The 26,071-nt window shown below is 46.2% G+C and overlaps 1 pseudogene; it reads right to left on the bottom strand.

Annotated features, from left to right (window-relative positions):
• Positions 1–201: 201 nt before the first annotated feature.
• Positions 202–25,332, bottom strand: LOC132652348 (neurocalcin-delta-like; annotated as a pseudogene).
• Between the last annotated feature and the right edge of the window lie 739 nt (positions 25,333–26,071).

Here is a 26,071-nt window from a genome sequence, read left to right as displayed (position 1 = left end):
ATACCTGGAGACTCAGAGCATTCTGCTCTATCTGAGAGGAGGCTAGGAAAGAGGCCTTTAAGGTATCATGTGACTGGTGAATGCCAAGACGGACTCTCCACTGAGCCATGCTGAGGACTTGTTTCCCCAAATGGAGCCCTCTCCCCTCAGACATGACTCTCCCTTGAGGCCATCACATTTTGTCTCATGGTGATCTGTTGTCTAAGAGTGTCCTTTGAGCTGTTCAGGAAAGATCATGCTGTCAGCGCCTTCTTTAGCACTGGAGTGAGACACCTTGAAGCTTATGCAAAGTTTCCGCAAGGGTTTGCACTGGGGTCCTATCCCTGGGGCCTGCTGCAGAACTACTTGGCTTACAAGGGATGGACACAGTAGTGGCTCATAGTTTACAAACATGTCCTTCATCTCAAGTGGCCCCTTTGCGAAGCGAGCCAGCAGCTCAGCTGGGCTGTGACCAGCAGACATTGCTTCCTCTGGCTTCTGAAGATGGGAAGAGGTGAGGCTGTCCACCCTGGCAGTGGAAAGCGTGGGATTTCTGGAACTTCTGAGACTGGCTTTGAGAGGCACACTGGAGAGCTAAGGCTGTTTCCTCCTCTCCTGGCCCTTGGGAGGGCAAGAGAAAAAGGCTTTCCTGAACAGCATGCCCCATGGTGGGCCTCAGTTCTCTTTGAGAGGACAGGTTGGTAGTTTGGGGATTTTTTTGTTACACTGTGGGCTGAGCACTAGTTCGGATAGTCAGGCACATCCCACCCCAAAGCCTGGATAATGGGGCAGCTTCCATGGAAAGGTCCAAATTTGTCTATGAAGCACTTTGATGTCTTACCTGGAGGCTCTGTTCTCCAGCTCCTGCCTTCTTGCCCCACCTTCCCCTGAGAGCCCGAGCAGCCGAGGCTGACTCTAGCCTAGCTACCCAAAGCTGCAGAGGAATGGGCTGGAGAGTAGGTGCTATGACCAAGAGGATCCAAAGAATAGCAGGGGCACCTTTCTGAGAGCCCACTGGGCTCCGAATCCCTCTGTGTTGCCAAAGGTTTGTATCCTGGGCTCAGCTCTGCTTAGTCCTCTGCTCCACCCCACATCACTTGCTGAACCAGCAGCTTGGGGACCCTCTAGGGCACTAGCAGGGCTCTGATCTAAGGCAGACAAACTCAGTGTTGGAAATATATGCTCTATGCGCTTCCCATGCTACAGCACTTGGGGTTAGCTCCAAACATGAATGGCAGACCTTAGGGTGGCTCAGGATTCCAGGGAGACAGATCTGTAGTGATCTGACAGGCTCCCAGCTCTTCTCTCCGGTTTCTGGAAAACTGCCCATCTCCCCCGAGGCAGAGGACCAGCTGGAGATGGCTTTGCCTTTGTCCTGAGTCACTACAGTCCTTGTGGTAGCCAGAACAAGGGACATGAAGCCAGGACCACAAATAGGGGTACAGCGGCAGGTCCAGGAGTGTCTGTTGGTGGACTTCTCTGCATCCATCCCTCGCTGCATTAGCAGAGCTTTGCTGAGCATCATTTCCTGAACAAAAATAGCAAGATAGAAAAGCTTGTCTTTCCTTTGTCCCCGAATTAACCGCACCCAAACTTTTTTTTTTTTGTAATCCATAAAAGGTTGGGGAACACATGAAGCAGGTGTTTTCATTCTATGTCCCCACTGAAACTTCCTCAGTGTTTAGAAATTGGAACCAACAACAACAAAAATATACAATGGGCTGCCATCTTGAAATCAGTTCCTAAAAGACTAAGGCATGTCCCAAAGCAGAAACCTGGGAAGCATGAAATGAGTTAAAACATTTATTTTTCATGCAACAGGAAAAGAGGGTTTGTGCCAAATTCTAAGAATGGCCCTTTCTGAAAGACAAACAAGGGGAGACTGATTTGTATACAATCTACTCCCACATAAAAAAAGAGTAAATGTAACTTAATAGTTTTGTAAATGGGAGAGGGGAATCTATAAACTATAAATATGTTATTTTATTTTTTGTACATTTTTAAGAAGAAAAAAATAAATATTCACAATATGAGTCAAACAGCTGTGTCTGCTGCTTTCTGGGCAGTGGCTGCTGGTGTGGGGAAGAGTCACCAGCCTGGGGTCTTGGCTGTCCCTGCCCCTTCAGTCCTTCATACAGTGGAGACTTGCCTACCAGTGCTCTCCCTCCTCCTTACACCAGGCTTGCAAAAGAAGAGGGCCAAAGGGCAACAAGAGGCCTCCAGGGTGGCTGCCAGCACAGCTGCCCTTGACTGGCCTCTCAGGTGGGTTCTTTCCACTCCCTTCTCTCTGGCACTTTGTGGTTATTTCTGCTTCATTAGATCTGTGCCAACTTCTACGGAGAGGCTGAAACCGCACGGCTCCTACTTCAGTTCCGTCTCCACACTCTCTGACCCTTGAAAACCCATACTGGGGCTCCTGTGCTAGCCACCTCATTATGCAGCATTCACACTGCTCCAGCTGGTATCGTCAATGATCTCCAGGAGCAGCCATTCCAAGAGGCAGAATGCTAGCATTTTCTACAGCACCCTTCTCTAAGGCACAGTACTAAAATCTTGCCTCAAAAAAGCCTTCCCTGGCCTCACCCCCAATGGGATCCCTGCCCTTTGTGCTCAGATCAGTGCTAGGGAAAAACAGGCCTGGGGTGGATGGAGAGTGTTTATTATGGAAAGTTCTGGAAAGATCATGTAATTAGAAATGGGCCATGGTCTTTTTTTATTGCTACCCATGTCCTTCCTCATCTTTGGGTCTGATTGTTCTTCATACCTGCCTGAATGGGTCGTTTGGGGGGATGTGAGTGTTATCACATCTTCCTTTCCCTGTGGACATCAGTGAACTGTGCTTATCCCCTCCTCCCCCCTCCCCAAGCTCCCCAAACTGGGGGAGATTTTTGGTGACATATTCCATCTATTCCAAAGGGTTCTTCAGCTCTGTACTCCTAAGCAACTCTAAATGGGTCCATGGTTAATACTGGGAAGTCAAGAATTTGAGGAAAGACAGTGGGGGCCTCTGATGAGCCAGAGGCAGAGAAGAGAAATGTGAAAAGACACCAAGGGTGAGCACCACCCATGTTCATTGGGCATCAGTATCCATCACGTGGTACTTGGGAAAGAACATTTCCCATTCGCCATGAAGTGTTTATAGTGGTATTTGATCCTGAGTTAGGTATTCCCCTCCAGCCATCTCCTTTGCTAACAAGGCCTCTCTAGCTCACACATACACTTCCAAGCCTGCCACACTTATGCTGACTGGCGGCCCCATCAAACACTCAGTATGAATCCAGCCAAATGATGAGATGTTGCTATTGAGGTTCAGCGAGAGGTCTGACTGGCCATTTGCCTGTCTTCCTGGAGGTGGTGTGTACTGGTGAGAATTTTTATTAGCATATACTAATTTAGATATTTACACACATGTATGATTTGGTCATTTTCATACCTCATTACTCTGGTTTGTTCCCCTTCCACTCTTGCTGATCCCTTCATTTTTCCTAACCAGGCTCCTTTCACATGTCTCCCACGTTTCCATGTGCACCGTGTGTGTGTGTGTGTGTGTGTGTGTGTGTGTGTGTGTAGACTCAATGAGTTTAGAGTTGCTTATGTGAGCATGGGGAGAAAGTTATTTAGAGCATGGGCATGGGCAACTTAGTATCACTGTTACACCAAGTTACACCCCTAAGGAAAATGTCTCCCCTTCCTCCTCAGGGAGGGGTGGAGTCTCTTCCCTGTCCCTACCCCCTACCCCAAACCCCACCCGTGTTAAAATGTCCATGGGCCCAATCTTGGGCATAGGAGGGAATATTTAACTAAGTGGGGTTGGCAAGTCCAGCTGCATTGTACCTTAGAGTGTTTTTACTGTTTGTCACAGAGAAATACTAAAATATCAAATATTCCCTGGAAATTCATAGAGCTAAGCCTTCGCATGGCCTGGGTGCTCCAAGCTGCCCCCTAGTTAGCTCCTGATGGTCACTATCTCTGCACCCGAGGAAGGTCTGGAACTATGCACCACACATTAACACTCAGTACAGAAAGTCCTAGGCAACAGGCATATTGATGCTACAAAAGTGGGGAAATGGTTGAGTTGTAGGTATACAGGCTCCTCAGGGCTCTGGCCACATTCCCATCATCACCTCATCATCACGTGTTGTGTTTCAGATATTGCTTACACACAGAGACTAACTGTGGAGGAGGAAAAGAGTCTCCTCCACATCTGCACCCCAAAGGTCTAGCTGGCCTGTGAGGAGCCTATTGTACCTCCTAATCTAGGGAGCAAGTTAGTAGCTCTTGTTCATATAGCATTAGCCTTTGGGGCTGTAGTCAAGGCCAGTGATAGGAACAAGACGAGAAAAGCTTGATGTGATGGCTTTGGGGGAACATTTAGTTATCTCTCCCACTAAATCTCCAACAGAGTGGGAAGGGAAAGGATTATATTGCTGTTGTATTTTTAGTTTGGTTGGTTTTTGAGACAGGATTTCTTTGTGTACCCTTGGGTGTTCTAGAACTCACTACATAGACCAGCTTGGCCTTGAACTTACAGATCTGCCTGCTTTGCTTCCTGAGTGCTTCCCTGATCCTACTGAGGAGTTTTTCTGAGTTTTGCTTTGGTGCTTCATGTTTGGAGAAGCACAAAGTGGGAGGGAGTGAAGGCCAAGCTGAGAAGGAAGTAAGGAAGACACACATGGACCAGAACTGCTTTCAAACTCTTCCACCCTCAAACCTGAAAGACACAAGACACTGTCAGCTGAGGCAGCTTAGTAAGAAAAAAATCTCATGCTCCAGACAATGATATTAAATAATAAACATGCTTTAATGCCAGGCAAGAGCTATACAATCAACTGAGAATGGGACCACTTCACATAATATGACATATATATAATTAAATCCATTTCCAGAAAGTCCCGCTGGGGAGTACCACACCGCCCCTTCTCCATCCTGAGCGAGGTATGAACAGTCAAGCACTCTGAAACGTCCTCCAGTCCTGTGGACAGCACAGACTTCCTTTACTTGGAACAAAACAGGCTCTACCTCCACCAGAGGCCCCTGAACACAGCACAAACACTGCCTGGCCACAGGAGTGACAGATGTCTTCAGGCACTCGGCCCTCCTGATGCTGTGAAGTTCATTGGTCAAACATGCATGCATAAAATGACACCCAATGCCTTCCTGGGAGAGGTGGAGAAGAGGAGGAAACATACAGATAGGTCTGTTATGTCTGTGTGTCTAGCTGGTCTGGAGCTCTCCAGGCCTTCTGGGGACCACAGGGTTCATAACCTGTGCTCTTGAATTCTGAAGAGCTGGAGGCCACCTCTGGTTTCCATCCCAACTTGGGTTAATTTTGCTTTCCAAAAACAGACTTTATCATTTGGCTCACAGGATTTGGCAAGCCTTGCTACAAAAGGTAAGGAAATGACACTAGGAAATATTAAGATTACAAAATCTAGGTCACAAAATTTCAACCTATGGAGACACCATTAAAGTTTGAACTTCTGCCAGTTAAGAGTATCGCCATGGGGGGGGGGGGGGACCTTCGGCCAGCAAGAATTGCCTGGGCATCATTTCTTATAGCTGTGTTTAACTTTTTGCGGCTTTGTTCTACAGGACGTGGCTACAGGCAGCAGAGACCTTCCTGACTCCTCTTAGGCAGGCTCTGCCACCAACATCCTTGAGTGTCTGGGCCTTGTTGATGCCACTGTGTGTGAGGCTTTGGTTGCCTGTAGCCAGAAGTTTTTGCTTCCAACCCTTATTTCAAAGTAGTGTATATGAGGTGACCAGCCCAAGCAACAACTCAGCTTTGCTAGATTCAAATAACACGGTGAAAGGGAGTGCTGTTGGGACCCACGGTGGCCTCAGACACTGCAGGCTCCCTAGCCGGCACCTACAGTGGGTGGGTGAACTGCCTGGCTGGCCCACACCTCACTACATGAAAGATACCCGGGGGCAGAAAAAGAAGATTCTAGGCATGGCTCCCCCACTGAGGATGTAGGTTACACTGTTAGGACCAATCTGCTTTTCCGAGTCTATGGAACATTCATCTGCTTAGAAAGACAGCACACCTGCACCTGCCGGTGCGCTGCTGGACCATGGCCCCTTCTCAGAGCTGCTGGTGGACAAGATGCTTAGAAACTGCCTTCCTCTGGCCACCTTGACTCTGTAAAACCATTCGAAATCAAAGCTGGGCCCTTGTCATCATTCTTTTGTAATTTTATGGAGTATATAAAATACACTTGTTGACTGGTACATTTGTGCAAAGACAGGACTTTAAAACAAGACACTGACATTCGTTGTAGTTGGCTTCACAATAAACTGCTAAAACAAGTCTTCTGTAGTAAGATTGCATTAGCGCTCACTAAACATGCATTTACAAGGCAAAACACTTAATTTGGTCTGCAATACCCAATATTTTATATACAGCAGTCTTTTTATAAATCACAAGTAGGTAGCAAGATGGGTCTGGTTTTAGAATGTTACCATCTGTGTTTGATTTTTCAAAGGGCCTCATATTAGCTCACCTCTGTAAACCTGTGGGGTGGGAGAACCGCTGAGTCATCTTTCCCCATCTCTGTTAATTTACCTTGTAATGTTCACAGCTTGGAAACTACAGCCTGCTGGGGTGGAGGGGAATGTCCCAGCTGGCTTTAATAGCTTTACCCCAGAGGGTAACCTGCTCTTAGAAAACCTAGCCTCAGGTGCCTGCCATAGCCCTGAGGGCATGCGTGACAACACACCCAGATTAGGAGTTTTGTCTTTCAAACAAAGCCCCTCAAAGCTTGCTGAAGGATCTCAGGGGCAGAATGGAATTCTTTTCTCTGGCCCCACCAGTCTTGGGTTTTAAGACAGACACATTAGAATCAAAGGGAAAAAAGTAATGATGATTAAAAAGTCATCCAACAGGGAACACCACGAAGTCTGTTCATGCTCTCCACAAGTGCTCTGGGCATTCACGTCCACGACGAAAGAAGCAAGGGGCAAGGGTGTCACAGCAGAGCACGTCTGACTGAAGAGGGGACAGCTTCACCATCAATATTGTTTGGCAAAAAATACAAATAAAATAAGTTTAAAAGCCAACTGGGAGAGACCCAGGCAGCTGTAGCGTCCTTAGGGTGCGGGGCTCAGAACTGGCTGGCGCTGCTGGGGTCACACTGCAGGAGACGCACTATGGATGGATCGCTTTTGGCCCCTCGGATGAATTCTTCCAGGGAGAGTTTTCCTAGAAGGCAAGAGGACCAGTGAGTGATGGCCTGTGGTTCTTTGCACTGCACACGGGGCACAGCAGAAGCCCATAGCTTCACCCACCAGAAGCCAGGAGACCATGAGGCAGGGACCCCAATTCTCTGTTTACCGTGGCATTCCCCCACCTCGCTCAGTGCACAGGGCCATTTAACAAGACCTCCAGGACAGGACCCAGGGCCTGGGGAGGGTACTGGCTTACCCTGACCTGAATCTTTGCCCTAGTGCCTCACCCCACTCCTCGAGCCCCTGTGCTCATGCTCAGCTTCTGAGGACTGAGTAGCCCTAGCTCGTTTGCGTGTGCCAGGCTCAGGCCCTTCAGCCCCTGTGTACTGCTGTATTCTGGTTTGCAGAAGACTCCTCCCCCCACCCCGCTCCCAGTGGGCAGAGCAGGAGTGTAGGTTCTTTTTAACAACTTTTGAGGATAGCACCACCATCATCCAAAGTCGGGAGGATAAAGGAGTGTGTTCTAGACAGAAGGTGATACACTTCTGTCAACCCAGGCAGCTTGAGAAGGAAGCCAAAAACCTGGATCTCTCACCAGACGGCTTTCTTTCTTTTTTTTTTTTTTTTTTTTTTTTGATATGGACTCTACTGTGTAGCCCAAGCTTCCTTTTTTTACTTCAGGCTCCTCAATTTCCTGGATCTTCAGTATCCTTCCTCCTCAACTTTCCGCCAGTAAAGGTCTCTGTCACTATCACTTTGGAGAAATGGGGGTGGGGGTGGCTTTCCTCATTCCTGGCACTTCCGTGGTGACCGTTTGATTGAAGTGACTCATTGACTGATAGTTGGAAATAGAACTGTTGGGAGCCGTTACCTAACTACCTAACTTTGCCCTCTCTCCTTCCCTGCAGACTTAGCCCCATCTGTTTTTCCAAAGACAGATACGAGGCTGCCAGGCTCCTCCAGGCCTGTGCACTCCAGTACCTCCTTAGCTGCTCTTCCGTGCTACCTGCTCAGCCCCTGCAGGATGAGAATGAGGGGATGGGATTGGAAGCAGCATCTAAACACTTTAAAGCTGCAGGCACAAGCACAGGCATCGGGCACCACAAGCTGCAGAGCATTTGGTACCCCATATGAACTCTGCCTCTTGCACAGACTCCCAGATTGACTTGCTTGTAGGTGCAGACTTTCCATGGCAGAGGCCAGCAGTGGGATGCAAAGACCCTTATCTAAGGAGACTCTGGTGGCAGCAGGCTTCACACCACGCCGGCTCTGCTCCAAGTGAGGAAGGACAGGAGGCTCATGCCCGAAGCACTGAAGCCAAGCCCTGAGCTGAAGCAGTGTGTTTTTCGGGTGCTCAGCAGTCCCTGCCCTCCTGCCCTCACTGCCTCCATCCCCATAGCTTTCCTTGTTTAAACAAATCTTTCCTTATCAAAGCCCAGGGCAGTAGTAGTCGGCTGTGCATTGGGCAAGGGCCCAGGCAGAGCTCTTTGATCCCGTAGAAACAGTCCCAGTGGAGAGGCTCTGCCATTGCCTTGGGCCAGATATCCAGAAGTGTCTTTCCCCCCATCATTTAGTCCTCCTCTAAGGAAGAGGCTGGGTCTTAAAGCCATCATGTTCCCCAGATGACCAAAACCTGTGGTTCAATATCATAAAAACAATCCCATGTTTGTTTAAACTTGTGAAACAAACTATGTGCTGTGAATCAGGGCACATGAGGGAAAACAGCTCTCAGAGGATGTCAGGCAGCTTCATGGAGGCAACTTCTAGCAGTGAACAAGCTGGCTGTGCCACCAAACCAAGATTCTCAGGGAGCTGGCGCCCCACGTATGGGGGGAAAAGGAGGCTTATTCTATACAGAACATGCTATCATACACACCACGAAGGACCTGGTCTATTTCTACACAGCTCACTAGAATTATTAAACCTCAGGTGTGAGGGTCTGGGGCCAGTGAGCTGTCTCAGGGAATAGAAGTATGTGATGCGTAAACCTGATGACCTGAATTTGATTCCTGGAAACTATGTAAAGGAAAGTGGGGGGAAACGAACTTCATAAACATGTCTTCTGCATGTGTGCACCATGGCACACTCATACATGTCATGTAATAATACTTGCAAAATTCTACACTGTAATATTAAAATGAGTTTTATGTTTTAAAGATGAGTTGGCTGGAGAGATGGCTCTGCAGTCAAGAGCAGAGGACCAGTTTGATTTCCAGCATTCATGTTGAGTAGATCACAACCACCTGCAGCTCCAGTTCCAGGGAACTGTATATCCTCTTATGATCTCTGCAGATTTCTGCATGCGTGTGATGCATATAAACTCACACATGTGTGCAGGTACAAACATACATGCATGTAAATAATAAAGAAATACATGTTTGTTTAAAGAGCTGTGAAGCTTTTGGCAGCATTGGGTCATCAATGGTAGGCCTTGACTTAGCACTGTAAACTCAGGAACTATTTCTGAATAGCATTTCAAGATTTGGCAAAAAAAATAATGATTCTAAAATAACTTTAAATTTCAGTTGAATAACGATCAATTACTTAGCATACGTATGTCCCAAATATTGCACAGAGAGAGATGCTATAAAGAAGTCATTATTTCTCAATTGCCTGGGGATCCTGTATCTTACTTGGTAGCCCAACATGCAGAAACCATATCTATTTATTTGATTTTGCAGATAGCTTCAGACTTGTGGTCCTCCTGTGTCACCAAGCGCTCTTTGGTTTGTGCACCTGCTGGCTGCATCCAGGCAGCACCCTCACCCAGTGGAACCAGCAGACCACTCCAACCTGCTTCCCACTACCTGAGCTTTCACTTGGACGCAGCATGGTAGAGTCTGCTCATAAGATCACTCAGGCAGGCTGGGATAAAAGCTGTTGGGGTCTTTAAGAAACAGCAGGCACATCCCCATACTCTGGCCTATTGGCCACAAGGATCCAGACTTCTAGAAAAGGCCCATCCTACCTCAGTGGCTTCTTGGGTCCTTTTATTTCTGCTCCACAGGACCCATTCTATTCTGGGGAAGGCTAACTTAGGAGAAAGCTAGAAGGGCCTAGAAAATAAGGCCTTTGCTCTAGACTGGGACAGCTCCAGGGTCTACCCACTTCTATTCCTCCCCGCCCAGCATAGGAGGTTGTCACATATCACTGTGCATAAGGTCCCTGTGGTTGACATTTGGTCCTTTTATAGAGCCACCCTGCCCGGACTCCACCAGAAGCTTGACCCAAGCAAAGTCCTTTAGCCTCTTACCAATAGAGATTACCAATAGAGATTGGTGTCCATCTGGCGGAAGATCTTCTCTGTCCTTTTTTCTGGGGTTGATTCATCTTCAGGCATTTCCATGACAGAGGAAACCATTTTGTAGATAGCCTAGGGAAAGAAGCAGCCGGGTTGTGATATGGAAACAGTTCAAGCCAACAGTAGCTCTATCAAGAGTCAGATGCTGGAGTAAGGGGAAGGGCCCTTTGTTCTGCTGGAGTGCTGTCTGTCCCTGAGCCTTTTACAGGTAGAAGCCAGGCCCTCGAACTTGCTCTCCACCAACGACATCCTCGGTAGTGCCAACTGGCAGAAAAGCCCATCCTGCTGCCTCTGATGTGTTATACGTGTAAAGGAACTCTCAGCAGTTGTGTTAATATTTGAGCCATGCTTGGGGGAGGGGCAGGACTGAGGTTGTATTCCTAACATGCCAGGAATGGTTGCTATTCTCAGGACCTCTCACACATTAGATGACTGACCACCCCTAGGCTCAGAGACAAGTAGGGCCTATTGTGGTTACAACCCTGGCCCCTCGAGGAAGACAGACACCCGCCAGCCTGTGAATGCACGTGGAGAGAGAATCTCTTATGTACTGCATGAAAGCATTGCCTGTCTATAAAAAGCTGAGGTAGGAAACAGGAAGTTGGAGTTCTGGCAGAGAGAGATAAATGCTAGGATAGAGTCAGAGGTAGATTCGTCCTGGACTGTAAGGTGAGGTAACCAGCCATGCCGCACACATATAATAGCATAAACAAGCTGGGCACAGTGGCCTTTGCCCCTGCTGTATCCCAGTTCTTGAGGAGGCAGAAGCCGGTGAATCTCTGTGAGCTTGAAGCCAGCCTGGTCTACAAAGTGAGTATAGGACAGCCAGGGCTACACAGCAAAATCTGTCTTGACAAACCAAAAAAAAAAGAAAAGAAAAGAAAAAAATAAATGGGTAAAATAAGTTATAAGTTCTGAGCTGGTCAGGATTGAGCCCAAACTTTTGGTCTAAGCATTTGTTCATAAATAATAAGGTCTCAGAGTCATTATTTCAGGAACTGGGGTGAGGGTGGCCATGTGTATGTCATTATCTTCCCCCTGGCAGACCCTATCAGTCCTCTCAACCTGTGCAGCACTGTTTTCTCCGCAGTGCGTGGCTATGGGCTCACTCATTCTCTGAAGATCCAAGTAGCTCTGTTAGAGTTTTGGATTATAATAACTTTGCAATCTCAGGCTGAGATAGACTTCTGTGAAATATGATAGAAGAAAAAGAGATTTGACTGAAGGACTGAGTAAGTGGAAGTGAAGATGCACAGGAAAGGTTCGAGGGCTTCACTCATCAAAGGTACTTTGTATTAAGGAAGAGCAAGATGAAGTCATTATTTAGATCATGACATTGTTAATCAATTTTACTTTGGGCACTTCAGCATGGTGAAAACGTTTAAAAAAATAGATTTTGTCAGAAAGTTCTGGAACTTTCTGGAGTTCTAGGTACATCAGTGTAACTGGGAAAAACAGGGAAATAAAGACAACTAAAGAGAAGAGGAAATGCCAGGTGAAGGTGATAGTAAGTAAATTTCCCTGCTTTACATTCTTGTTTAGGATCAATCCTATCAGAAATACCTAAAATATTGTAGAAATGTTCTAATCCCAGCCAACAAAATAAGAATGAAGGTGGATTCACCCAGTAGAGGTCCCCTTGGGCAGATACCATCCCTCAGAGACCCCTGTGGCAGACTTCCATGTCCCTTGCTGAACTCCAGGGACACCCCATGGTCAGTCACTCTAGGAAGACAGTCAAGGCCAGCACCGTGGCCCAGTTTAGAGTGATGGCCAACACTGGATAAACTCAGCCACATCCAGCTTTCCTGAAAAGTGCTTGCTAAAGAGTTCCTGCAGGCAAGAATAGGGCTGTAATTAATTCTTCTCCCAGACCCTGTCGGCTGTTCTCAGCTGTTCTCGCAAGCCTCCATCTGTGTCTCCACCTGTGCTATGGGTTTAGAACCACAGGCCAACCTGTTGGCCATAGAGGTAGTGCTCTTTTTAAAAGTGGGAAAGCTTTCCTGCTAACTCCAGAACAAGGCAAGATGGGACCAGGCAACACACACACACACACACACACACACACACACACACACACACACACACTTCGAGCGTCTTTGTGTTCTGTGAGTTCATAATCTCAGGGATCTCAGAACAGCAACAGCAGTGCAGTGTCTGGACCCCACCGGTTCACCCCAGCACAGCCTCTGTCCAGGGCAAGCACTGCTCCGTCAGCATGCGTAGAGGTGTCAGCTGAGGAATATTTACAGACAACAGAGGCATTTATTTTTTGCCTCAAGACTTCAGCATACTGTGATTGTCTTTCCCCAATCTCTTTTGGACCCAGTTGTTTCTCTACTGAGTCTTTTTGCCTCTTGGGGGCTCCTTCCTGGTTTGTGTTTGTGACTGTCTTGCAGTCAGGTGCTCTCCTGTTTTCCTAGATCAGTGGCTTCACTCGCACTCATTTCTTATCTGAGTGTTCACCTGCTCACCCCCAAGCCTGGCCCATGTACTAAGGATAAAAGAAAACGGGACCCTACCACAGGAAGCCACCTATGCCTTCCCTTCCTTCCTCTTCAGCGTGCACTCTCCCTTCCTCTGCACAAACAAATGGCTCTATTGCAACGTCTCTGGGAGCATTTCATTCCACTTACCCTAAATTACAGTTGGCCAGGACACCCTCCTTTTGTGACAGGCGATCATGCCTGGCTACTCATCAAGCTACTGGCAGTGGCTACTGCAAGGTCTTGTATAGCACCAGTGTAAAGAATTTGTTCCAGAGTGAGAGCCCCACCTCACTTGCCTTCTTTCATATATACATTTTTAAGATTTATTTATTTGTGTATTTTATGTATATGAGTACACCAGAAGAGGGATCAGACAGATGAAAGCTGCCATGTGGGTGCTGAGAACTGAACTCAGAACCTTTGGAAGAGCAGAGAGAATCTTTGCCACTGAGCCATCTCTCCAGCCCCGCTCTCATATTCTTCCTCTCTTCTCCTTTACTCTGCTTCTCTATATAAGGTTCCCTCTTTGTCTCACAATTTTTGTTTCCCACCCTTTGTTTCCCACGTCTCTCTCCCTCTGTAAATGTGTATTTATACATAAAATCTAATTCTTGTAAGCTCCCTACACTCTCGGAGTCTGCCAACAGCTGCAGCCTCCCCCTTTGGCGCAAATGTTTGTGGATACATATCTATCACTGCAGACAACTATGCAGACCTGGGGATTTAGGAGCATATCCACCGACACCCCAACCCTGTAAGCCTCTGCTCCTGACTATCCCCTCCACAGGTCTCAGTTACCATTCATTTTCCCAACCCATTCATTCAACTGTCATTTTCTGTCTTGAGTCTGACACACCAGGATACTGCGCCCAGCCCTGCCTTTGTCCTGAGGGGTTTACCAGGAAGCAGGCAGAAGGATGAGATGCCCACTGTGGGACGGGCAAAGGGACTGTGTGGCATGATGACAAGAGGTGTGGGACTCTGGGTCTGAAAGGAGGCTAGGGCAGGCCGCCCTGAAGGCTGACTATGAAGCAAGACATGAAAAGAGCACAGGCCTTCCAAAGAAAAGCAGTTGGCGGGGTTTGTCCTCTCACATCTCATCTGCCCTTTAGAAAGAGCTTGGATGATACCACACTGCCAAAAGTATCCCACTTTCCAGGGACCACCGTTTAGATGGGCTTAGGCACACCGGCAACGCCTTAGTAGTTGTCATGAAAGTCTTCACTTCCGTTTTTCTCAGTCCCTAGTGCTCCCTTAGAAACCCACTGACCCTTTAAGAACCCTGGGCCTGGAAGGCTAGGGCTAAATGGAATCCTCCTTCTTGGGACTTTGATGACAACGAGCAGTAGCAGTATGGAGGTCAGTCCTTTAACACTTCTGCTAGAGTGGAGGCGTGAAAGCTGACGCAAACACAGGGCGTAAGAGGAGACTACCTCTACGGCCAACAGGTTGGCCTGTGGTTCTAAACCACAACACAGGTGATGACACAGATGGAGGCTTGTGAGAACAGCTGAGAACAGCCGACAGGGTCCTGAACTGTTAGGAAGAAATAGAACTGGCTCAGAGAAATGAGGACTCTACAAACAGCTCCCTCGCCACATCACCAGCCCACAAAGAACAGAGTCACTGAATCCTCCACAAGACGATGCATAAGTAGTAGTTGCAAACTGGGCACCTGGATGTCTGGATGGTTAGGTTTCCTTTAAGAGGCTGGTCTTTGGCCAAGCATAATGGCTTTGTTATGGCAATTAGATTAGATTTGTTCTTTGTGCATCAATTAGCCAATAGGATGAATGCAGTGATCCCCAAACCAAGTTTGTAATGTGGTTGGCCCCAGGGCAGAGCAGACAGGGGTGGCTTCAGGCCCCAGGGCAGTGCACAGACAGTGGTGTGGGGGGGACTTCAGGCCCCAGGACAGAGAAGATAGGGCGGGTGGGGCTTCAGGCCCCAGTGGTGTCAGTCTCACAAGCTTAGCTTGGAGGGATGATGGCTTCCTTCTGTTCCCCAGAGCAGGAACAACCAAAACTGACTACTGTTGAGCTTCAGTCTAGGGCTCTAGAGCCTCAAGAGAAAAGACACAGTCCCAACCAGTGCTCTGAGGCAAACCATGTCTTTTATTATCACCATTTCCCCCAAACTTAATGGGATTAAGCCATAGAGAAACCAAGCTGCTTCCGCATGTTAGTTTTAGCAATGTCAGTGAAGACTTGGCAGAGGTAGCCTATTTTTAAGTCATGTTAGAAGGACGCTGTCCCTGGGTATATGTGGACCTTTGGGACACTCAGAAGCCCAGTAAGGTTGTTCCCTGTTAGGCTCACTTGTGGCCTTCATCTTTGTGGTCTTTCCTCACTCCTCCTTACTTTCCCTCCTTCCTCCCTCCCTCCATTCCTTCCATCCTGAAGGAACAAACTCTTAGAAACAGTCACATCTGGATTGACAGGGCTGTGGATCGACCAAGGCCAGGCAAAATTTTAAGAATCGAGGTGTTTTCTCTGAAAGACACCAGCGACTCTTTTCACCAGAGAATTTAGAGTCTTCCTATAAAGCACCAGACATTCAGTGCTCTCTGATGGCAGCGGAGGTTAGCTGAGCAGTGCTGTCTGTGGATTGCAGATAAGGAACAGCATCCTACTTTGAAAGATTTCTACACCAGGATAAGAGACCCTGAAAACCTTTTCTGGTAATAATTTTAAACTGCAGTCGGTGTCTACATGCTGGAATGATGTAAGTCATTCAGCTGGAAACGTAAACTACATCAGTGTCCGTCACCATGTCCTGCTGAGGTATTTGAGTACCATTTCTGACAAGAGAACAGCATTCCCATCTCCTCTTTTATTTTATTATTTGAAACATTTTTTATTTATGTGCATGAGTGTTTGCCTGGTGACCACGAAGGCCAGAAGAGGGCATCAGATCCATTGGAAGTAGAGTTAGAGAATGCTGTGAGCTGCCATGTGGGCTGGGACTCCATCTCTACCCTCTGAAGAGCAGTGATCTTAACCAGTCAGTCATTTCTTCAGCCCCTCTTGCTCCCTCTCCATAAATGACATCTCATTCTTATACTACATTTCATGAAGGTTTTTACTTAGGAAAAAATAAACTATCAGTTTTTCCTGTTCAAAATAGGGTCTGTCCACTTTGCATATTTTTCCCCATACAAGCCTGAGAACTTTGAAGATCTTAAGTACAGATTTATAAACTGACTCTTGCTTCCTACACAACAGCTTACTATTTAAAAGGCCAGCACAATGCCTTTTTATCATTTAAAGGTGATAGACATTAGATAATCTATAGAACCAAGTGTGTGGAAATTAAAGCTATACACACATAAGCGGGACAAACTCTGCGATACAGTGCTTTCACTAAAGTTTTTTGTTTTGTTTTGTTTTTTCTTCTCTCCCAAGATCGTATTTCTCTGTGGAGCCCTAGCTGTCCTGGAATCCTCTCTGTAAATCAGGCTGGCCTCAGACTCTGAGATCTGCTTGCCTCTTCCCTCCGAGCCCTGGGATTAAGGTGTGAGCCAGTGCCAACGTGCCCCTACAGCTCTTTTTAAGAAACGTGTCTTTCAAGATGCCCTAAGACCACCATCACCCAAACAAGGTGAGAAACACTGGTTTATGCTGACTGAAATGTATTAGGACAGAGAGAATTAACTGGAAAATTACTGAGTGCTGGTGCTCCCTAGCACCATCCCAGGGGCTTCTGTGCCAGCACCCTTCGATGCACTGTGTGCTAGTTTTGACTGAGTCCATAGCTCATATTTATGTTGAAATACTTCAATTCTACCTATCTGTAGCTTTTCAAATATAATAGCAGACAACACTGACTTTTAGTTCATGTAGAAAGTAGAGTACTTAGGGGCTCAAGTGCAGAGATAGGCTACCTTTCCACTTCTGATTACAGAGATTGAACAATGTATATTTATTATACTTTAAATAAAATCAAGTTTTAATAGAAGAATAATGAGAAAGTCTCTGACTTGACCAGAGTCAATTTTTTTGTAAAATTAATATATTATAAAATGTGAACAAATGAATGAAATAGAAATGAAGAGAGATCTGTGAAAATGAAGCTTACAAGTATTAAAGAAGGGTAAGAATACCACAGCGCAAATGTTAAAAAGGCCCTTAGAATCTCTGCACTGAAGATGCCCACTAAGTTGAATCCAGCACTTCCCAAACTGGTTTGACCAATCCTTTTGTTACAAAGCATTGGTACAATCAGCACCCCAAGAAGAGTCTCTCTGAGCCAAGACCAAGTCTGATGCTAACACCTTCTCCTGGAATCCTCTGTTCTTTTCCCTCTTCTTCTTGGCAGAACTAATGATCCAAGACCCATGATGCTTCTCCATGAGTTTTCTCTTCCCAGTGGAATCTACATTGCTTCAATATAGGATGTTTATTCATCTGTGTATGTTTTGTGGCTTAGTACTTGCTTTGGTTGATGAATGCATGCTGGCTTTGTGATAAGCACAGGGACAGCACAATATCTTTCAGATTTAGAAAAGAAAAGCATGGTCCAGGTCAAGAAACTCACAGGTGGCAGAGAGACAGGCATTCAGACTGAATGTGAAAATGGAAACAGAGAAGGTTACTTCCAACCAGGATTCTCAGGGACTGGACTACCCTCCCAGTTAAAGCCATCACCAACAGAAACCAAAGGCAATACATGTTCCATAGATGGCACTGGTTAAAGCCAACGGGTCACAAAGCAAAAAAACCATGAAAATGAGAAAACAACTTACATGGGGGGAGGGTAGGTATGAGGACAGGAAGGAGGTAATAGAGATCGAGGTGTGAGTAATCAGAATGGTTCATATACACACAAGAAATGGTTGAAGAATATTTTGATTTGACAAAGACGAAATACATCGAACCTGATGTATAAGCTTATAAGATCTGTAAATTAGGCAGCCAATGACAGTGATTCCTGAGAAACTAGAACCAGAAGAAGTAAGCCCTGGACATCTCCACTGTGATGTTGTGACAGTGACTGACTCACTCCTATGGAAGGAGCTTTATAGACTCACTGGCAGGTGGACAGACCAAGGTGTTTAGTCATTCAAAGACAGTGTAAAGGAGAAAACCACACAGGCAGGAGTCCAGAGCACTGTTGAGGCTCCCCATGCATGTCTGGCTGAGTTCCTGTGCAGAGGAATGAGAACTAGCAAAAAACAGGGTTGAAAGAATCAAATGGGAAGATGGATGAGGAGAGCCTGACCGTCAGCTGTGGTCAGGAAGAATGTCACCATCCATGGAAAACCTCCTGATTTGTGGGGTCTGTCTACTGGGAAATAGTAAGTCCCAGTGATCCCTGCTCAAATTTTAAAACCAAGATCTGGAAAGTTCGAGCCATTTCCAAGTAACTTAACTACTTCTCAGAACAAAGCATAAGGACATTAAAAAGCTGGACAGAATTTATATTTACAAAATATACCTCTCAACGGGTAAAATTCACAATGTCTTGTGCCCTCCCACCCACAGCTATCAGTCTCCTAAGGAAGCAGTATCATCCACACAGAAGGAGGAGTAACTCCATCCAGTGGCCCAGAACTGCCACAGATGTTATAATTAGCAGAAGGCCATTTAAACCCATACAAAAATGTGCTCCATCTTTCCCCAAAAGAGATGGGAGAAGACATTAAAAAGAACCCAACTTGAATTTTTAGCAATGAATTCTACAATGTTTGAGGTGGAAAATGCACAGAGTGAGATTGATGGCAAATCAGATCTACTAGTAAAACAAATACTCATGTAGACATGAGGCTAAGTTACCCAAGATCAAAGGGAGAACAGTTAGCATCTGCAATGCAGCACACTGGTGGATTGTGTGTGGGCTTCAGGCTGTACAGTATGTCCATAATTAAAGACTGAAGGAGGGAAGAAAGAGAGCCAAAAGCATAATTACTAAAAACATTCCAAATCTGATAAAAACCATAAGTCTACAGACCAAAACTTTGATAGACAAAAACATAGCATCCAGAAGGAACTAGATGGTTTGTGCATTCCACTGTCTAGTCAAGAAAGTAGACTCATGGTTAAATTTCTTCTTAAGGGACCTGCAAGGAGCACATAATAGATGCAAAAGGAGGATAGGGGAACCTGAAGTTTTAAAAAGAAGGGGACATTGGCCTGCTTTCCTCAAGATGCCTAGCCATCATCTTTACTTTGGGTAAAGGTGGCTGTTGCCTGCACTTGTTGCTCACGTTGAGTTATGAGGCTGACACCTGTCCCTGTAACCAATGACAGTCCTGCCGTCACATCGGCCTTGCTCAGTGACTACGTGTGAACAGACGGGAGGCAAGCGTCACCCCATCTCTTACACTGGATGCTGTATTCCCATCCCAGCTTCTGTCTCTGACAGCTCCAGGAAGTTCTAGGCCACAGGAGAACTGGTGATGTCTTTCAGGTATCACTTGGCCCTTTCCGTAGACTCAGCCTGTGCCATGGCGGGTATGTGGGCATTTAGACTGCCCCCAAGCAGGGCAGGGAGCTGGAACTATGAGAGGAAGAAAGGAATTTCCTTCCTCATAAAGTGACAGGCAGCTGTTCCCATGGAGAGCAGAGAATCCAGAGTATGGTGGAGAAAGGTCCCCATTTCAGCCTGCTTTAAGCTGCAGGAAGTGCTTCGGTACAATACTAAAAAACAGCCTAAATCAGGATCCTAAATTTGTAACTAACAGGAAATCAGACACATAACTGTAAAAAAGAAGTGTTCATTTAAGGCTCTAAACCAAATTCACAGATGTTTTAATTTATTCGTCCAGATGATGGTACATCAAAAAATAGTGAAAATAAATAGTTTTCTTTAAAAAGAGCCACAACTGTCCTCCAGCATATGTGGTAGATTGAGTAATGAACCCCCCTCCCCGTGGATGTCCGTGTCCTGACGCTTGAAGCCTGGAGCTGTCTTACCTTACATAGCAAAGAGACTTCTCAAAACTGGATGAATCAATCACAGATCTGGAGATGGGAGGGTACACCTGGATTCCACACATGGCCCCGGAAAACACAGGAACCAATGATTAACATTCATAACTACACAAATGCATGCATGAACGGAAGAGACGATCAGGGTTGCAGTCCCAGGGAGCCAGCATCTGTGCAGCTGGATTTGAAGGTGAATGAGCAGGCCTGGGAATGTAAACTTCTTCTAAGAACTGGGGCAGATGAGAAATCTTTTCTCCAAATAGCTCCAGAAGGGGACACAACCATAAGCACACTTTAATTTTAGTCCAGTGAAACTGAGGTCAGACTTTCAGAACTATGAGATAATATATTTGTGGGCTTGTAAGCCATGAGCTTTGGGGCTCCTTGCTGTAGCAGCCATAAAGACTAATTCAGCTGGCTTCAGCACAGAATTCATGGTAGTGTGGTAAATTCTGGTCTTTCATACCAATATCAGGAAATGAATTCTAGCCTTTTTGTCACTAATGCTATTCCAAAACTAAGTCGAGGGAAAGATCTAAGTACAACAAATGGATGATTTCTGAACAGCGTACGTCCCTCCATCTCTATGCAAAGCCTAATTAAAGACTCATTTTCATCCTGGTCTATGCCCTGACCCTGTCAGCATTTGTAGGTAAATGATCATAAATTTTCCTCCCCTCATTCCCCATTAAATGGCTTGAATTGCTGAGTCTTGAAGGGATGGTGATTCAGCTAGGAAGTTGCTTTCAGAGATTGTTATTAAGCTACAAGTGTTCCTTCAACAATGAGACCCTTAGTCTGTTTATGGTGCTCCCTAGCATAGCTGGCCCCGCCTCCCTGCTTCCGAACAGCTGTTTGCCCAGCTTACCACAGACACTCAGCAGACAGTGACTGCTTTGAAGTAAATCAATGTTTTCCTAAGTGGTGCAGACCAGCTAGGACAAAGACAAGAATATCCCCACAAATAGCTTCCTGTGACAGGGCTTAGAGAGTGTAGGCTTTCAAAAAGGGAAGGAATAAAAGATTAAAAAACAAAAAGCAGAAACAAAAACAAAACCAGACCGTGGAGCTCAGTGAGGTCCTACACTGAATTCCAGTTCATCCCAAATAACTGATGATAGGGATCAGCCTAAGAATGTGATGGACTGTGTGGACTGTCAGCTTGCAAAATAGCCCTGGGTATGAAAATGGTTTGAGATTTAATTTAATCTCTTCGATGATCTAAAGTCACTTCAGGTGCTTGTGGTGTTCGCAGCCATGAGTATTAACCATCAAAGGAATGGGGGTGTCCAACGGTTGAAGAATTTGAGTCTTCTATTGACAGGCTTCTTAAGAACCTCAGCCTTACACACGCATGTCTGAAGTTCAGGTCTGGACACTTATGAGGGCCTGGGAGTGGCCTAGGGCACTTTACAGTGAGGGGCAGGCCTCCATCAGGTTGAGCACACCTTCATGTTTCTCACCAGGCTTGAACATGGTGGAAGACCCTTCAGGGTCTGGGGTCTGCTGTCGTGTTCTGCATGTCCCAGCGTTCTCCTACCTGCTCTTCCAAGCCACATTCCAAAGCACGGGGCAATGTGACCTTCCTGAACACTGTTCCCCTTGCCAGGGCCTTTGCTGAGCTATGGATAGCAGATGAGTGCATAGCTGCATCTCCATTCTCGTAAGCTCATGTTCCTTACAGTCTTGCTATCTACAGGTTCATCAACAACGGCTGCAAAAACCACCAGTAAAATTGGGCAAAAACCAAAACAAAACAAAAAACAAAACATTAGAAGATAACACCATGGCTCTTGGACATTTCTGTTTCAGATTCCAGTTAGGAAGAAGTTTTGTCCAAAATGAGAATAGCCCTTTCCACTCTTCCAAAGGCAGAGCCCAGCGCTCTGAGATAGAAAGGCCTGGAATGCAGCAAAGTCCGCGCTGGGGTGTGTACTCATGAAGCCCCTGATTCTGTTCCCAGTACCAAATAGTAAAACAACACATAATAGCAAAAAAGCCTAGTTAGGATGAAAGCTACAACTGAATGTCATGTGTTCCCGAAGCTCTGCGCCTGAAGGTCTGGCCCTGCTGAGAAGTGGTAGACTCTCTAAGAGGGGGCCTGCTGGGCTCATCTTCAGGTAGTCCGAGTGAGTCTTCAAAGGAGACTGCGGCACCTCAGTCTTTTTCTCTTTCACTGCTTGCTGGCCATGAGGTGAATGGTTTTTCTCTGCTTCACACTCCCGACCCTGATGTAATGTTTTGCCACAGGCCCAGACTCACAGAGCGGACGAAATCTACAAAACTGTAAGTCAATACAAACCTCCTTGTAAGTCGATTGTTTCAGGCATTCATTATAGTTACAGAAATCAAACCTTGGAATTTTAATTTTTGTTTAACTATCAAAAAATAAGGAAAATCTAAGATGCAAAATGATAAGCAGTTGTCCTACCTCCACTTGTGGGGGCATTAGAAAAACTACTTTGATAAGATGTATCAAGAGATCTTAGAAATATTGACCCAGCTTTTGGGATTCCATCCTAAGAATGGAAAGAAAAACTTTATATAGAAAAACTTTATATAGAAAGATTGACTTTTTTTTTAAGACATGATTTCTATGTGTAGCCTTGGCTGTCCTGGACTCACTTTGTAGATCAGACTGGCCTGAAATGATCACAGGTATGCACCACTGTACCTGGCAGATTTATTTTATTTTTAAAGGATAAATCATTTATAATGAAAACTGGAGGTAACCTAAATATCCAACAGTAGAAAATTAAGTAATTTTAATATACTGTAGGATTATTATGCATTTTATTAAATATTTTTATAAGACATCATTATAAACACAGAAATACTTGTGTTACTCTGCAAGATGAAAATGGCAAGGTAGAAAATATCATACACTTTACAGAAGTAACTGAATATTTTTAATGCATGGTAAGAGGACCAGGAAATATATAATTTAAAAATCATCATATTAAAAATTATCAAGGAATATATCATTTAAGAAACTGTCCTACCCACAAAAAATTTTTAAAAATAAAAAAAAATTGAGGGTAGGATGGAATAATGAATACTTTTCTCTTAATATTCTGCTTTATTGTACAATGTGGGTGCTTTGGGTGCATGTATGTCCTGTGCTTGCAGTACCTGTGGATGCTAGAGGAGGACAATGTATCTCCTGAGACTGGGGTGACAGACTGTTGGGAACCACCATGCTGGGAATTGAACTCTGGTCCTCTGGAAGAGCAGTCAGTGGTCTTAGCCACTAAACTATCTCTCAAGCCCACCCCTTTATCTGTCCATCTTTTACATTAGCTGTCCCCCTCTGCAGAGGAGGAGAAATGCTTAAGATCTATATCACTGAGTGATTATTTTGGTATGGCCTGTTACCCTCTGGTGGAAGGAGAGCCACTGGTGGCCATTCAGAAGAGAGAAGTGCTTGGAGAGCGATTCCTGGTTGAGGCAGTGTCACCAGAAACCCTCATCTTGCATCTTCCTAACGTTTGTGCTGTAACTGCCCATGCAGGCTCCACCTGAACATGACTACTGTTCAGTCACAGCTCTATTGTAGTCTTTTCAGCTCTGTCCAGTTTCCCTTGTCATGGTCCCCAACATTCTCCGCAAGCTAGCCATCCTCTATCCTAACCCCATTCCTACAGCAGCTGACTTCTTTCATCTCCTTGTTCCATCCCTTCCTACCCAACGCTACCATTTTCCCAGGGCAGCAGCTCTATCTCAATAGGACATTTGCCCAGAAGCCCTGCAATGAATGTGACCTCTGAGCTGAGCCCTCCAAGAATCCAAAACCCACGCCCTTGACCCACTTCCACCAAGTGGTTCTCTACCGAGCTTCCCTCACCTACCTAGAGGTGAACGGCAGCCAGCTCCCGTGGTCTCTGTCATCATCTAGTTCTTAGTAATGGCGGTAGCAGAAGCTCTCCAAGTCTCTCCTGAGCCCTCAGTGAATCTCCTTAGCTTTGTCCCCAGACCCCACCCACTGCTCAGCAAGCTGCCATTACCACGAGCCTACCAGCACCACCTTCTCCTGTTTGCTTCAGTGAATTTACTCAAACTGAGTGGTATGGGGAGGCCAAACTCAGCGTTTCTTAGTAAAATGAAGAAGCTCTCTGTATTTGCATCCTGGATAGGATAAAGAGTCCAGACCCTACAAAGCTGTAAATTAAGAACAGTGATCTTGACTATGTGTTTGGTCCTGGGCATTTGTGGTGGTTTGAATAAGAATGGCACCCATAGGTTCATATGTTTGAAATCTTGGTCCACAGTGGAACTGTTTAGAGAGGTTTAAGAGGTGTGGTCTTGTTGGGCTCTGAGGGTACAAAAGCCCACACCAGGTCCAGTCTCTCTCTCCCTGATGCCTATGGATCAGGATGCAAAGCTCTCAGCTACTGCTCTAGCGCCATGCCTGTCTGCTTGCTTCCTACTTTGATGATCATGGACTAACCTTCCAGAACTGTAAGCAAGCCCCCAATTAAATGCTTTCTTTTATGAGAGTTGTCTTGGTCACAGTATCTCTTCACAACAGAACGGCAACTAAGACAGCATTTCACATGGGGAGGTAAATCTAAACTTAAACGAGCCCCATGACAGGCAGTCCCACTTCACAGGTGGAGACACTGCTTGAGTTGACTGCTGATCAAAGCCACAGAGGTGGTCCCTGAAAAACGCAGGTGGGGACCCAAGCCAGGGCTTTGTTACTCACGCAACTTCAGAAGATGTGACCGCAAACTCTATGACTGAGCAGGTCATTATATTGACCAATGGGAAGACTATAACAAGGGTGGCCACCAGGGAGAGCCCTGTCTCTCTGCAGTGTGGGAGCCACCCCAAAGCCCAGGTGACTGCTGACAGGAGAGCATGTGCAGGCAGCAGAGTTGCAGCTCCTGGGTTTGCAGGAAATTCTGACCAGTGGAGATTTTTATGCCATTTTTGGGCATGCAAATTCAAACTTTTCAAAAAGTTAACTGCCTCAGAAACACACCAGATTACACACTCAGTCCAAATTCTCCCGGTGCCTCTTGGGTCTTTCTTGTGACACATGCTTCTCCCTCTAACATGCCAGGGCCCCTACCTGCACGATCTCCAGCATTTCTGCCTTGCTGATGTAGCCGTTACCGTCCAGGTCGTACATGCTGAAGGCCCACTTCAGCTTCTGTTCCAGCTTGCCCCTCGAGGTCACACTCAGGGCTATGATGAACTCTCTAAAGTCTATTGTCCCGTCTCCATTTGCATCAAAGGTATGAAAGACATGCTCTGCAAATTTGGAAGCATCCCCATAAGGGAAAAAGTTCCCATATATTTTCTTAAACTCTTCCATTGATAAGTGTCCACTGGGGCAGTCTCTCAAGAAGCCTTTGTACCACTCCTAGATCTCATGCTCCGTGAAGTCCGTGCTCTTCAGTAAGTCCTGCATGACTTCAGGGCGCAGCTTGCTGTTCTGCTTCCCCATTCTGGCCACGAAAATTCAACTGCAGAGAGAAAAGAAAATACACATCATAGTTTGTAGAGCTGTCCGACGTGATTATCAGGTGTTGTTCCTTGGGAAGAGGGAAAAGAGCGTTTTCATGCAGCCTTCCCTGACTGTGTGCGGTGAGGCAGCGTGTGTGTGTGTGTGTGTGTGTGTGTGTGTGTGGCAGCATGTGTGGGGGGGGGCAGCGTGTGTGTGTGTATGTGTGTGTGGCAGCATGTGTGTGTGTGGCAGCATGTGTGTGTGTGTGTGAGGCAGCATGTGTGTGTGTGTGTGTGTGTGTGTCAGCATGTGTGGGGGGGCAGCGTGTGTGTGTGTGTGTCAGCATGTGTGTGTGTATGTGTGTGTGTGTGTGGCAGCATGTGTGTGTGTGTGTGTGTGTGTGGCAGCATGTGTGTGTGTGGCAGCATGTGTGTGTGTGTGTGTGTGAGGCAGCATGTGTGCGTGTGTGGCAGCATGTGTGTGTGTGTCTGTCTGTGTGTGTGTGTGTGTGCGGTGTGTGGCAGCCTGTGTGGTGCAAAGTGCGCACATGGCGCCTCCGGAGCCAGTGCTACAGTGAAGTCCCATGATGCAACTCAAGCAAGCTCCACCAGGAACATCTCAGATTCACTATGTGTTTGATTTTGAGTTAATTGAAAACTATTTTTAGATTTACTTGTTTATGTGCTTGAGAGTTTAGTCTGCATAATGTGTATGATTTCATCCTCCTGTGGTTAGTGCCTGAGGTTAGAAGAGG

This window comes from Meriones unguiculatus, chromosome 1 (assembly GCF_030254825.1).
Source record: "Meriones unguiculatus strain TT.TT164.6M chromosome 1, Bangor_MerUng_6.1, whole genome shotgun sequence".
Classification (NCBI taxonomy): Eukaryota; Metazoa; Chordata; class Mammalia; order Rodentia; family Muridae; genus Meriones; species Meriones unguiculatus.
The sequence above is the reverse complement of the archived record's forward strand: the minus strand, read 5'-3'. Positions and strand labels throughout refer to the sequence as shown.